Source organism: Erpetoichthys calabaricus, chromosome 4, assembly GCF_900747795.2.
Source record: "Erpetoichthys calabaricus chromosome 4, fErpCal1.3, whole genome shotgun sequence".
NCBI lineage: Eukaryota > Metazoa > Chordata > Cladistia > Polypteriformes > Polypteridae > Erpetoichthys > Erpetoichthys calabaricus.
Window position 1 is genome coordinate 257,979,641 of NC_041397.2, and position 14,671 is coordinate 257,994,311.

The window sequence follows — 14,671 nt, forward strand, 5'->3', positions numbered from 1 at the left end:
TAGCTCTCAGCCATTTTCATTTTGTAAAAGTAGCTCTCAGGGAAAAAATGTTGGAGACCCCTGATCTAGAGTGTTAATTAATTTGGGATTACTTAACTGACATTCATTGTACCACAATTCAATTACATCTTGAGTTAGGCTTTCTAGCTGAAGCCATTTTCTTGTAAGAAGCATTAAATTATACATTATACATGGAAGCACTGAGTTGGGAACTTGCTGTCCAATACTTATCTATCAAACACTTTAAATTACTTGTACGATAGTCTGCTGCATCCTTGGGCTTAAAGTTGTATTACTTTTCTGGCAACATTAGGCCTTCAGTGTGAGATAAATCCAGGCTTTGACTGTTTTTTCAAAAGTTTTGAATACTGTTGTGATAAAAATGGGACACTCTCAAACAAAACCTGAACCGTTAACGACACTTCTGAGGCCCAAGTAATGGAAAAATGGTAGTTTATTAACAAAAAAAAAGAATAAATACATAAATGGACATATAACTTGAACTGAGTTCCTATAATCAGTAATAAAATAAAAATGCCTGTGCCTACCTTATGCAAATAAGGCCCTTAACCTTCCATGGAGTGGCAAGTCCACATACCTATACCATTAACCACAGGCTCATAAGCATATTCCTTCATTCCTGGCTTAACTCTCTCTCCAATCTCACCGTCTTCCAACCATCTTCCTAGCCTTCCAGGCTAAACATCTTCTACACCTCCAACTGTCCATTCATATTTCCTTACCATGAAATACTGCTGGGGTTTTCCAACCACATTCCCCCCAGAAGACCTGGTATCCCTGAAAGTCTGTCGTTCCATTAATAATAATAATAATAATTCTTTGCATTAATAACTGAGGGTGGCACGGTTGCGCAGTGGGTAACGCTGCTGCCTCGCAGTTGGGAGACCTGGGGACCTGGGTTCGCTTCCCGGGTCGTCCCTGCGTGGAGTTTGCATGTTCTCCCCGTGTCTGCGTGGGTTTCCTCCGGGCGCTCCGGTTTCTTTCCACAGTCCAAAGACATGCTGGTTAGGTGGATTGGTGATTCTAAATTGGCCCTAGTGTGTGCTTGGTGTTTGTGTGTGTCCTGCAGTGGGTTGGCACTCTGCCCGGGATTGGTTACTGCCCTGTGTTGGCTAGGATTGGCTCCTGTGACCCTGTGTTTGGATTCAGTGGGTTGGAAAATGGATGGATGGATGGATTAATAACTGAAGGCCCTGGCAGGTATCTGTATCTTGCTGCCAGTAGCTATTGGCTTAGCGAATGAAAATTATATTATCATGTAAACCCCAAGTGCGACTTGGGCTTGGAATTCTATGTTATTATGTATGGTTAAGCCACAGCCAGACTTGGAATGACATTTAATGATTTGCTTTACTGTGTTATGCTCGAATAAGTCTTGGGACAATAACATTTTTTATATCTGAAAAAAAAAATCATCAATTTGGCTAATTAATCTGGGTGTAAATACAACACTAAGAAGGCTACCTTGGTATCCCTGCTACAAAAGGTTAATGCTGGCCTTTCATCTTGGAACCCCCCCCCCCCCCCCCCCCCCCAGATCGATGTAATTAGATCCCTGACAGCAATTTTACACCATATATCTTACAATATTAGGTGATTTCTTCTGTTGTCTAGAAGTTCTTTCTTAGTCATTGCATGCACATGTGTATATTATGCTCTGATTAAATGTAGGATGATGCTTCATTTTGAAGTTCAGAGCAGCCATTCTGATCAGATTATGTTTATCAACAATCAGTGGCTGTTTTTAAAATTCTTTCCTGTTTAATTCATTCATAGTAAAAGTTCTCACACTTACTGCATTTGTAAATAATAACACATTTTACTCTATAAGCTCAATGTCATTATCACCTGGGACAAGAGCAATGCCCTAAGAATATGGGTAATATTGCTAAAACGTTTGCTTGTTACAGTCAGACACAAAGAAAAGTCACTCACTTTGACGAGTTCACATATTCTCTTGATGTCTGTCATGTAATAGAATGTAATTTTCTAACCCACTTAATCCAGCCCAGGGTCACAGAGGGCACTGGAGCCTATCCCAGGTAGTATAGGGCACAATGCAGGAATAAACTATGGGCGCCAGCCCATCGCATTGCAAACAGCCACACACCAAACACACACCATGGCCAATTTAGCGTTGACAATTTACCCAGCCTACATGTCTTTGGAAACTGGGAAGAAACCAGAGGGAACCTATGCAGACACAGGGAGAACATGCAAACTCCACACAAGGACAACAAAAACAACAACAACATTTATTTATATAGCACATTTGTATACAAATAATGCAGCTCAAATGCTTTATATGATGAAGAAAGAGAAAAAAGACAAAATAAATAAGAATTAAAATAAGGGAACACTAATTAACATAGAATAAAAGTAAGGTCCGATGGCCAGGGTGGACAGAAAAAACAAAAAAACTCCAGACGGCTGGAAAAAAAAACAAAATCTGCAGGTGTTCCAGGCCATGAGACCACCCAGCCCCCTCTGGGCATTCTACTTAACATAAATGATCAGTCCTCATTGTATTCAGGATTCTCATGGAAGAACTTGATGATGACGGTCATGTGGACTTCTGGCCTTTAATCCATCAATGTATGGACACCATGGAGCTTTGATTAGGTGGTGGTGGCGCAAGTTGCCACCCCAGAAAACCGGAAAAAGAACAGAAAAGAAAGTAGGGGTTAGTACGGATTTTGAATATGAATACCATGAATAATAATGATAATTAATTGAATATACAGAGCATCAGGATTAAACTGAGATGAAGCTATGAGAAAGCCATGTTAAAGTAATGTGTTTTCAGCAGTGTTTTAAAGTGCTCCACTGTATTAGCCTGGCGAATTCCTATTGGCAAGCTATACCAGATGTTAGGTGCATAACAGCAGAAGGCCGCCTCACCACTTCTTTTAAGTTTAGTTCTTAGAATTCTAAGCAGACACTCATTTGAGGATCTAAAGTTATGATTTGGAGTGTAAAGTGTTAAGACATTCCGAAATATAAGATGGAGCGAGATTATTTAAGGCTTTGTAAACTATAAGCTTAATTTTAAAGTCAATTCTGAATGACACAGGTAACCAAAGTAGTGACATCAAAACTGGAGAGATGTGCTCGGATTTTCTTTTCCTAGTAAAGATTCTAGCAGCTGCATTCTGCACCAGTTGCAATCAATTGATGTCTTTTTTGGGTAGTCCTGAGAGGAGGGCGTTACAGTAATCTAGTCGACTGAAAACAAAAGTGTGGATTAATTTCTCAGTATCTTTCAATGATATAAGGGGTCTAACTTTTGCTATATTTCTTAAGTGGAAAAATGCTGTCCTAGTAATCTGCTTAATATATGATTTAAAATTCAGGTCAGAGTCAATAGTTACCCCCTAAACTCTTTACCTCCGTCTTAACTTTTAATCCTAATGCATCCAGTTTATTTCTAATAACCTCATTATATCCATTATTGCCAATCACTAAAATTTCTGTTTTCTCTTTATTTAGTTTGAGGAAATTACTACTCATCCATTCAGAAACACAAGTAAGACATTGTGTCAGTGAATCAAGAGAGTCGGGGTCATCAGGCGCTATTGATAAATACAGTTGTGTGTCATCAGCATACCTGTGGTAGCTCACATTATGCCCAGAGATAATCTGACCTAACGGAAGCATGTAAATCGAAAAGAGCAGCGGACCCAGGATAGAGCCTTGTGGAACACCATATAGAATATCATGGGTCTTTGAAGTATAATTACCACAACAAAGAATTTTCTACCTGCCAGGTAGGATTCAAACCAATTTAAGACACTGCCAGAGAGGCCCACCCATTGACTAAGGCGATTCCTATGAATATTGTGATCAATGGTATCGAATGCGGTACTCAGATCTAAGAGGATGAGAACAGATAAATGGCCTCTGTCTGCATTTACCCGCAAGTCATTTACTACTTTAATGAGTGCAGTTTCTGTACTGTGATTTGTTCTGAAACCCAACTGAAACTTATCAAGAATAGCATGTTTATTGAGCTGGTCATTTAACTGCATAATGACTGACTTCTCTAGAATTTTACTTAAGAAAGGCAGGTTAGAAATAGGTCTAAAATTTTCAAAGTAGAGGAATCAAGATTATTTTTCTTGAGTGGGGGTTTAACTACAGCAGTTTTAAGACAGTCTGGGAAGACCCCTGTATCTAATGACGAGTTTACTATGTCAAGAATACTATCAATTAGTACACCCGATACTTCTTTGAAAAAACTTGTTGGTATTGGGTCGAGGACGCAGGTGGAGGGTCTCAGTTGAGAAATTATTTTGTATAAATCAGGTAAATCTATCCTGGTGAAAGAATTTAATTTGTTTAAAATGGAGTACCGGGGTTTAAGTGGTTCAGTATTAGGGAGATGTACTATATTATTTCTAATATCATTAATTTTTTGATTAAAAAATACAGCAAAAGCCTCACAATTTTCACTGGAAGTTTTTTGGAGGCATTCCATTGAGTGACCTGGGTTTAGCAGATGATCAATTGTAGAGAATAAGACTCTGGGATGATCCAGGACTCCTGATGTCTTTGTGGTTTTTATTTATATGCATCTTAAAAATATGCACATTATATTAATCAGCTACTATAAACTGATACAGCACCAAAATGCATGGGAGTGGGCACTGTGATGGATTGTCATCCCACTGAATTCCGTATGATGCTTCTGATACTCACTAAAAAGTTTGAGATCAGAGAACTCTTTGATTTAACACTCAAGACTCCGGGTCCAGAAATGCCTTACATTAACATTAATATTTCAAAAATTATTATTTCCAAAACTGCTTTATTTTAACATTTAACTTTGTATTTAGTCCAAATTGCTTTTCTTTTGTTGTCTTTCTGCCATCTCTTTTATATACTGTATTGAAGAAAAAAATCTGTTTAGTGATAATACTGGTAATAAAATACAGTAATCCCTCGCTATATCGCGCTTCGCCTTTTGCGGCTTCACTCCATCGCGGATTTTATATGTAAGCATATTTAAATATATATCGCTGATTTTTTGCTGGTTCGCGGATTTCTGCGGACAATGGGTGTTTTAATTTCTGGTACATGCTTCCTCAGTTGGTTTGCCCAGTTGATTTCATACAAGGGACGCTATTGGCAGATGGCTGAGAAGCTACCCAACTTACTTTTCTCTCACTCTTGCGCTGACTTTCTCTGATCCTGACGTAGGGGGATTGAGCAGGGGGGCTGTTCGCACACCTAGACTATACGGACGCTCGTCTCAAAATGCTGAAAGATTATCTTCACGTTGCTACCTTCTGTGCAGCTGCTTCCTGAAGCGACATGCTGCACGGTGCTTCGCATACTTAAAAGCTCGAAGGGCACGTATTGATTTTTGATTGAAAAACAAACTGTCTCTCTCTATCTCTCTCTCTCTCTCTTTCTCTGCTCCTGACGGAGGGGGTGTGAGCTGCCGCCTTCAACAGCTTTGTGCCGCGGTGCTTCGCATACTTAAAAGCCAAACAGCCGTATTGATTTGTTTGCTTTTCTCTATCTCTCTGACATAATCTGCTCCTGACGCGCACTCCTTTGAAGAGGAAGATATGTTTGCATTCTTTTTAATTGTGAGACGGAACTGTCATCTCTGTCTTGTCATGGAGCACAGTTTAAACTTTTGAAAAAGAGACAAATGTTTGTTTGCAGTGTTTGAATAACGTTCCTGTCTCTCTACAACCTCCTGTGTTTCTGCGCAAATCTGTGACCCAAGCATGACAATATAAAAATAACCATATAAACATATGGTTTCTACTTCGCGGATTTTCTTATTTCGCGGGTGGCTCTGGAACGCAACCCCCGCGATGGAGGAGGGATTACTGTATCCTGAAAGCCTTCCTGAAATGGACAGTCTTCATTACATTTTTAATCTTTCCCGTTATAATTAAATATACTTCAAGGTATCTACTGCAAACATTAGCAATACCTCCTTGAAATCTGTTGATCTCTGTCTGAAGGCAGCCGCTGCTTTGAAAACATTTATTAACTGAATCACCACCAGGATGTACTTAGAATTTAATTCATTTATTTATTTGGTTATCTATGAATTTTAATTTCCAAATGATTTTATTCAAAATTGTTGATATATTCCATTATTTGTATAATTTTTTTCTAGAACTAATCTCTGCTTTTCTCATTGCCTTTTGTTTTTGGCAAACGCTATATAAAAATTGAGAGTGGTCATATGGGCTAGATAGATACGTATAATAGGGAGCCTCCTCCTTCATATATGTGACACGTTTATTAAAAGGGCGATCCCCTGCTTCCATGTCTGTGGCAAGTGAAAATGAAAGGCTTCATGCAGTTCATGGGTGTTCCTGCTTATAAGTAAGTCAGGGAGTCACAGGTGCCAAGTGCTTTATGCCAGCTTAGAAGTGTAACCACAGGACCACCTGGGGGCAGTGTTGTATTTTTATGGGCAACACCAAACCCTGCATATTAACATAGAATTAACTGGGAAGTGACTTGACTATAAGGATTAGTATCTTCTAGGAGAGAGAACGTGAGAGGAGAAAATAATTTACTTGTGGTGAAATAGCATGGAAAAAGTTCAAAGTGAACATCCATCCTGGGATCAGTGCCACAGTGCCCAGTTAGGTACAGTATGTTAATAGAAAAGATACATTTTTTGTTAGTTTTGTTAGTATTCCTTATTACTCCTCCTCTCCATGTGGATGTTAGCTTTTCCCACACATATTAAAAAATATCGGGAAAGGAATTCCTTTGAGATTATTTTATTGTCAGTTATTGCTGGGTTTAGTTCAATGTATTATTTAAAACACACACTCTCAAAAAGAATTGTATTTAGGTGATTGAAAATGCCTTAAGAAATACGTGTACATTGCCACTTACTTCAGTCTCCCTTCTCCTTTCTACAGAAATATTTGTGTACTTTAACAAAATTTGAAGAGGAAAGAAGGCTCCCAACTTCAATAATCTAGGCAACACATCATGTTTAAAACATGCACAGATGAGAAGTTTATTTCCTACATTACAAATGTGGCAGTTCTGCAATGAGAGAAGGAGGTTCATTTGCATACCTGGGGTCTGACTGCCCACCTCTGACACCAAATATTGAGTCCAGTAATATTACCAGGTTATTAGGCCATCTCTGTGCCCATCAAAACAACTAAAATAATAATAATAGTAATAATAATAATAATAATAATAATAATAATAATAATAATATTTAATTACCACCTCATTTCACTAGATGATATTCTGTATCTAATGTTACTCGTTAATAACATGTTTAAAAATTTGACCAAGTGTGGATCATGTCAAAGAAATGACTGCTGGTTTTAATTTTGTTTTGTCTGTTATTAATATAGATCAAAGCCAGCCTTTGTACTTTGGAAACTTAACAAATGAAATGTGTAAAACTAATCTGCTAAATATTGCATTGTATTTAGTAATTAGGAAAATTTGCCCAATTATTATTTGGTAGGGGTTGTAGAGTGAGTAGTAACTATTTTGAAGGTCAGACTTGGCTTTAGATGACTATCTTGTCAAACTGAAATGAGGATAGGAAATTTCTTAAGGAACATTTGTATATGTAAGGACTTCAATCCAATACTTTAGATCAGATTAGATAAACTTTATTAATCCCACAGGGAAATTCAGAGCCTTGCACAATATCCAAAGAGGGGGCTACTTTGACATATCTTATCCTCAGGTTGTTCAGGATCATATTTACAGTGCAAGCGCAGAATTGACTTCACTGATTGTACGAGTTCTGTATTGATAGTATACATTCACAAGACTGCACTGTACTGGCAATAAAGTAAGAAAATAAAAACAAGAGAATAAATTAGTGTTGACCCTACACAGAGGGTGCCCAAAGATAACACAGTCTTCCTTCCCAAAGGCCTGAATCTGCCATTACCAGACAGCACAGCAAAAATGAATGGCTGTCAAGTGGAGCTCCGGAGGATTTTCATTCAAGCCAAGTTCTCGGTGACTTAATTGTTTTAATTAGTCAAGCAGTTTGATAGCCAGAATGCAGGTAGGATGCTTCAGAAATGTCAATATTAATTAACATTAAAATATTATCTAGTGGTAAATGTGCAATAAATGTGCCTATTAAGTTTCTTTACAGATTACAATTAAAGAAAACCAGTGCATCTTTTAAATTTTAATTTGATATCTCCGCAAATTGAGGCTTTATCAATATTTTGTAAATCAGGCAGTGCAGATTTAAAATTAATCTTTTGTCAAAAAGAATAGAGTAAAGTGATTCCTGATGCATTTAGCTTTGCTTCTGGAAAGCCAATAAAATAATTTAGAAGCATAGTCCTGCACTTAATATAATGAAATTGAATCAGACATAATTGCAAAATGAGTCTTTCAAGCTTTCAGTTTGCACTAGGAGAGTACACCTTGGTGTCTCTGCATTCCCAGAACTCTAGCTGACACATTGTGAAGACCATGTCATCTGCAAACAGGTTCATGATTATCAACATTAAATTTATGTACTGCTGGACTTCATTTAAAAAAAAAAGCATGGGGATAGAGTTTTCTCTGTTCTGAAAAATGCTGTGACAAAACTGCTCCAGCATCAACATTTGAGTTGCTTGAGTGCATTACAAAGTGTTAAAGAAAAAAAAATACAAGTAAAAAGAAAAACAATGAATTAGAAATAATAATAATAATAATAATAAATTAATACTAGGGGGCTTTGCCCCTGCTTGCTTCGCTTGACAAAAACCCCGCCTGCGCTATGTGCCGGCAACTTCGCGTCTCTGCTGCTCGTGTATGTGGATCTCACTTTCACCAAACAACAAAACTTTTAATTCTCACAGATATGCCTCTTCATTGGGAAGAGACACTACTTTTCCCTGATGGCAACACGAATTAGATGATCTACAAGTCTACGACTTAAAGTTTAAAGCCAAACAATATCTACATACTTCTGTCATATCACCTATGTCCAAATATTCAATCTCAATGCAATGTATAACTGCCCGTGAGTGAATATCATTTCTTTCTCTCTACAAGAAATGTGTCTGACGATAGCATTCACATAAATGAGAAATGACTGAACCATGTGCGTGGCTGTAAATGTTTTAGATGTGGGCAGGACTTTTCCAAATCTCTTTGCATAAACTCTTGTCTCACGCGGCTTGAAATTTTCTCTTGCTGGATTTCACTTTCACCAAACAACAAATCTTTTAATTCTCCCGGATTCTTCATTGGGAAGAAACACTACTTTTCCCTGATGGTAATAAGAATTAGACGAAGTTTAAATCCAAACAATATATTCAATCTCTTTTCACTGTTCTGTTATTTCACCGAGTAATACATTTCTGTTTATTTGCGCTAATGCAATCTTTACTATCTTTTTTATGAGACTTTTGAATTTTTGTACTTCCATTATCTCTAACCTAATCTGCATGTGTACCACTCCAACGTTTTTGAATTCTTTACGATGTTCTACTCTGTCATCTACTCTTTGTCTTTTATTTTCCGGCCCCAGGTGTGGTTAAATCTCTTGGCACAAAGTCTTGTCTCGCGGGACGTGAAAGTGTCCCTCTGAGAAAATCATGTCTCGTCTCCTTCCAAGGTTTTTTAATTATAATAGAGAGAAATAAGTACATGAATAAATAAATAAATGATATACCAAAAATACAATAAATCAGTACACATGCATATAATACAGAAAAATTAACAGATAAACTTAATGATGGATTAATTCATTATTTAGGTTTTTCTACGGAGTCTAAAGGTTAAGTCCAATGCTATGTTCAGATGGCCAGGAAGGACACAAAAATAAAAACTACAGCACCCATGATACTGGGAAAAATAAATCTTTAGGTGCTTGAATGCTGAATGATCACCCAGGCCCCACTGGGAAATTTTTTAAAACTTTTGAACTGTTTTACTGAATTAAGTGCAGACCAGCACAAAATTGTTTAAACATCCACTTGGTCCTATATTAGAAATTTCACAACTCAAAAACAAAAAAAGCCTTAAGCAACTAACACTTTCAGTCTAGCAAAAACTTTATTTTGTCTTGTAAACCTGAAAGACATGTGTACGGTATACATACTGGGTTATTATATTAAAATATATTTCTATAGTGTATGCACGAGAACACAGATTCCTATAGTCTTGGAACATGTCATTTACAGATGACTAAACAACATCCTGCAGATTTGCAAACCCATATCACATATCAAAGTACTGATAATATCCAGTTAATCAGGTGTAGTCAATTCACCCCTCTCCTTGATTTAAATTACATGATATGCACTTTATAAAGATAGTTTTGTAAATAAAAAGGAAATCCAAGGAAGGATTAATAGTTTTTCATTGCTATTTTGTTCAGATCCACTTGCATGATCTTAGAAATCCAGCTTTCATCTCATTGATTAAAAAAACAAACTACTACTGAATGGCCAGATCAAACAGTTTTCTTAACATTTATTGTTAAGATTAACCATTTTTATTTATGTATGCACTCTCAGATACAAGAAGAGAGTATTCAATCTGCCCTTAGGTAAAGATCATGTAGGACTAAACCTACAGTACATTCATAATTATAATGAGGTGATAACTGTAATGTAATGATTTTCCTTACTGAAAACATTGAGAAAATCTGCATATTGAGCTTGTAGGGATATGACAAAGAAGTTACAGAAAGTGTTGTTTCCTTATGTTGTAGCAGTACCACATTGTCTTGTTAATTTTTAAGGCATCGTTATTTATAGTCCATGCCTTTAAGCAGAATACACCTCACAAAGCCACAATGTAGGTCAGCGAAAGAGCCAGTTGGCAGTGCAAATGCCATGTACGATGTTTCACTGAACAGTGAGAGAACTAACAAGAGAAATGGGTCAACTCTTCACAACATCTAGAGGACAGGGGGTGAAATTTGCACATTTGCTGTGTGTAGCTACTGCATTCAAGAATGCTGTTTCAATTTAAGAAAAGGATATCTGTAGTTAAATGATGGTAATGATAGGGCAGTTTGCAGTAAGCTGGTTGTCTCAGGATTATAGTCCAAAGAGTTCACTGAGGAGAATAAAACGAAAGGCTGAGTCATGCTTGAGTGAAGCCAACAAGGAGAATGCATCTCAAGAGCCCTTTATTGTGCAATGGCCTTTTTGCACTTTTGGATACCAGTAGGATCTGGTTGAACTTACATAGCAGTTGAAATTTCCTTCACAGATTTGCTGGTATCTTTTGCTGACAGTAGGATTCAGAATTTATAAGAGAAACACCACATAATTGTACTGTGGTGTAAATAGTCTGTTTATTCATATGGTTGTGGCATTTCTTATGGGTTGTTATTATGAATATCATTTTATTGTTTATCATTTATAGTTATGTTAATATTGTTATTATAGATATCATCTGCTGTTTTCAGACTTTATTCAACATTTTTATACTGCCTTATTATATATACTCAATGACTGAGTGTTAATGGTGAGAGTGAAAAAATTGCTTACTGTCGACTCTTTTGTTTAACTATAAAACATTAAAGTATGGTGTTTGATTACATTACACATACCATGGAAGACTTAAAGGTACAGTGGAACCTCGGGTCACGAACGTCTCTGAACACGTACAAATTGGGTTACAACCAAAAAGTTCACCAAACTTTTGCATCTGTTCACGATCACACACTAGGGTGACGAACAAGCCAGTTTCCCTTTCGGTTCATACGTGCCGATGATTTCTGCACGTGTTCAGTCTCTCCCTGTGCATTCTCTGTGAACTCTTTGTGCTCTATTTCGTTTCCCTTCCGGCTTGTACACGCTGGTGATTTACGCACGTATTCAGTCTCTCTCTGTACAGTATAGGGTGGTCCAGATCTAATTATGCAATTTTCATTACGCTATAACTTATTAAGTTTATTACATAGAAAATCACCTGAAAAATCCCGGACCATTGAGAAGTGTGCGAACTGATGACATGAAGAATTGTCTTCGCGCCGAACTGGAATTGTCCCCGCATAAATCTAAGTCATCCAGACGATCTGGATCTGCATAATTAGATCTTTACCGCATTGCGCAGAGGGACTTTGTGGTATAGCAGGTCCACAGCTCACGTCAAGAGGCCAGTTTTAAATAAATACTACAATAGTGCCACATCCTCTTCATATAATAGAAGCACGAGGCGGCTAAAGGGAGGAAAAAAAAAGAAAGACAGAGGTTGTGGAGCAAGGAAGTAAACAGGAAGCAGTGTGGAAAGAACCGGTGCGAGCGAGCAAGTGAGCGAGTGCTTGCACGTGCTCGCAGGCAGGCAGGTGGACAGTGAGCCCAAGCAGTGGGGCAGAAGGAAGTGGTCGCTCCAGCTGAGCGATCAAGGAGCTGTAGTGACCAGAAGAAGGACGGCTGGCCGCGTAAGGCCAAGAAAGCAGCGGGGGTCACCAATTAAAGAATGCACCGGGCTTGTTTTTAAAGAGACTGCTTCCAGCATTGTTTTAACCTCGTTGTATTTAATAAAGACTTTTTTCTATTGGATTTTAACCTCCACTTCACTTCTGTTTTTATGGGATTATTTATTTATTGAAGGATTCTGAAAGCACTGCACTTTATTTAATTTGGACTTTGTTTTTGATTGTTGTTTTGTTGATTTTAATAAAAGCACTTAGCACTTTTTGCACCATCACCTTGCTCCATTGTAGTGCCTCACTGTCGTGCTCATCGGTAACATACCGGAGCATGCAGCGAACCCGCATCATCACAGACTTTACCTCAAAACTGTAATCTCCTCTCCACTCAGTTCCTCCTCACTTCCTTCATGCCAGAACTCGACTTATGCAAGGTTAGTTTTCTTGGTTGTTTATGGTTAGTTTTTGTATAAATTAAGGATTATTCAATTGTTCGTTTTCTTCCCTGTGCTTAAAACTCATTAAAAAAAGTGTTTACAGCGAGCGGTTCGTTAACGCTGTAGCGTGAACTCTTGCAATGTTAGTTTTCTCTGTTTAAGGCTTGCTTAGTGTTATTCAATGTTTTTACATTTAGTTTACTATTACACTGTGCATTCTATGGTATAATTAACTATTGTTGTGCTTAAAATTCTTAAAAAATATATATTTACATACAATTCGTACGGTCCAGAATGGATTAATTGTATTTACATACAATCCTATGGGGGAAATTACTTCGGGTCACAACCAAATCAGGTTGCGACCAGAGTTTTGGAATGAATTACGGTCATGACTCGAGGTTCCACTGTATTATTTTTATCAAAACATGGGTTATTTCAGCCAAGTATTAACTAAAGTTATTTTATGAACAGTGTTATGCCAGTTGCAAAAACTTGAAGTGGCTCATTTGGACTGCAGCACAAACACTAACCGTCAGCCTTTTTACCTCCAGCTGAAAGACAGAGAGAGATCAACTGCTAAGTTGTAATTAGCAACAGAATTGGGGCCTCATGTATAAATGGCACGTACGCACAAAAATGTTGCATATGCCCGTTTCCACACTCACATCGTGATTTATATAAACTAAACTAAAAAGGCCACGCACATTTTCACTCCAGGTCAATCCCTTGCGTACGGAATTTCTCCACTCGGTTTTGCAAACTGGTGGCTCCCAGCATCAATGCAGTGCTACTGTTCCTGTGTGGTTTCCCTTTATTTTTTAGATTCACATCCCTGACGTGGCTTTTTGAAATACACTGAAATTAACCGCATATCGTTTATTAGTTTAAGGCATCTGATTGTAATCAACCCATAACCGTATAATGGTGCACAGAATGGCCAAACTATTCCAAATACTATAGCTGCTTTAGCATTGTCACTCTCAGTGAACCACTTGGTATTTAACCCACTGTATCTGAGTGCGGAATCACAGCTATACAGCAGCTGATCGGATTATCGGGATATAGCATCTAGCACATGCTGTCTCAGCCATATGCACAGTCTATTTTGAACACTCTCCCATACCATACGGCAAACCCTTCAGAGCCTTTCCTGTAGGGACCTTGCGCTTCAGAAACAGTTCCATCCCAAGACCTCTTAATCAGTCCATCAAGTGTTCCTGGTAGAACTGTTTATACTTTTAAGTACAATCACCTCACTGTAAACTTGCAGAACAGTTATAATATTGCACAACCTGAGCCACTTTATAAAGTGTGTATTTACATATGAAGACGACTGGCTTCAATGTCGATTTAAATTTCCAAGCGCTATCTTCTTGGAGCACTTGATGTAATTTTTAAGATGAAATGCAGTAAAGCATATTTATTACATTATACAGATAAGTTTTAAACTTCATTAAAATAATGTATATTGTTAATACAGTAATCCCTCGCTATATCGCGCTTCGCCTTTCGCGGCTTCACTCTATCGCGGATTTTATATGTAAGCATATTTAAATATATATCGCTGATTTTTTGCTGGTTCACGGATTTCTGCGGACAATGGGTCTTTTAATTTCTGGTACACGCTTCCTCAGTTGGTTTGCCCAGTTGATTTCATACAAGGGACGCTATTGGCAGATGGCTGAGAAGTTACCCAACTTACTTTTCTTTCTCACTCTCTTGCGCTGACATTCTCTGATCCTGACGTAGGGGGATTGAGCAGGGGGGCTGTTCGCACACCTAGATGATACGGACGCTCGTCTAAAAATGCTGAAAGATTATCTTCACGTTGCTCCCTTCTGTGCAGCTG

At 37.9% G+C, this 14,671-nt stretch overlaps 1 protein-coding gene and 1 long non-coding RNA gene across 2 annotated transcripts in view; one reads left to right on the forward strand and one right to left on the reverse strand.

Annotated features, from left to right (window-relative positions):
• The window catches only part of tmtops2b (teleost multiple tissue opsin 2b), a 171,961-nt gene that overhangs the window by 33,746 nt on the left and 123,544 nt on the right, over nucleotides 1–14,671 (forward strand). The gene's annotated exons all lie outside the window — the stretch shown is intronic.
• Nucleotides 12,420–12,863, reverse strand: LOC127527625 (uncharacterized). The gene is made up of 3 exons (XR_007934816.1): nucleotides 12,741–12,863; nucleotides 12,520–12,638; nucleotides 12,420–12,477 (listed from the first exon to the last, which is right to left on the reverse strand). It is a non-coding gene; the product is annotated as an uncharacterized LOC127527625 (long non-coding RNA).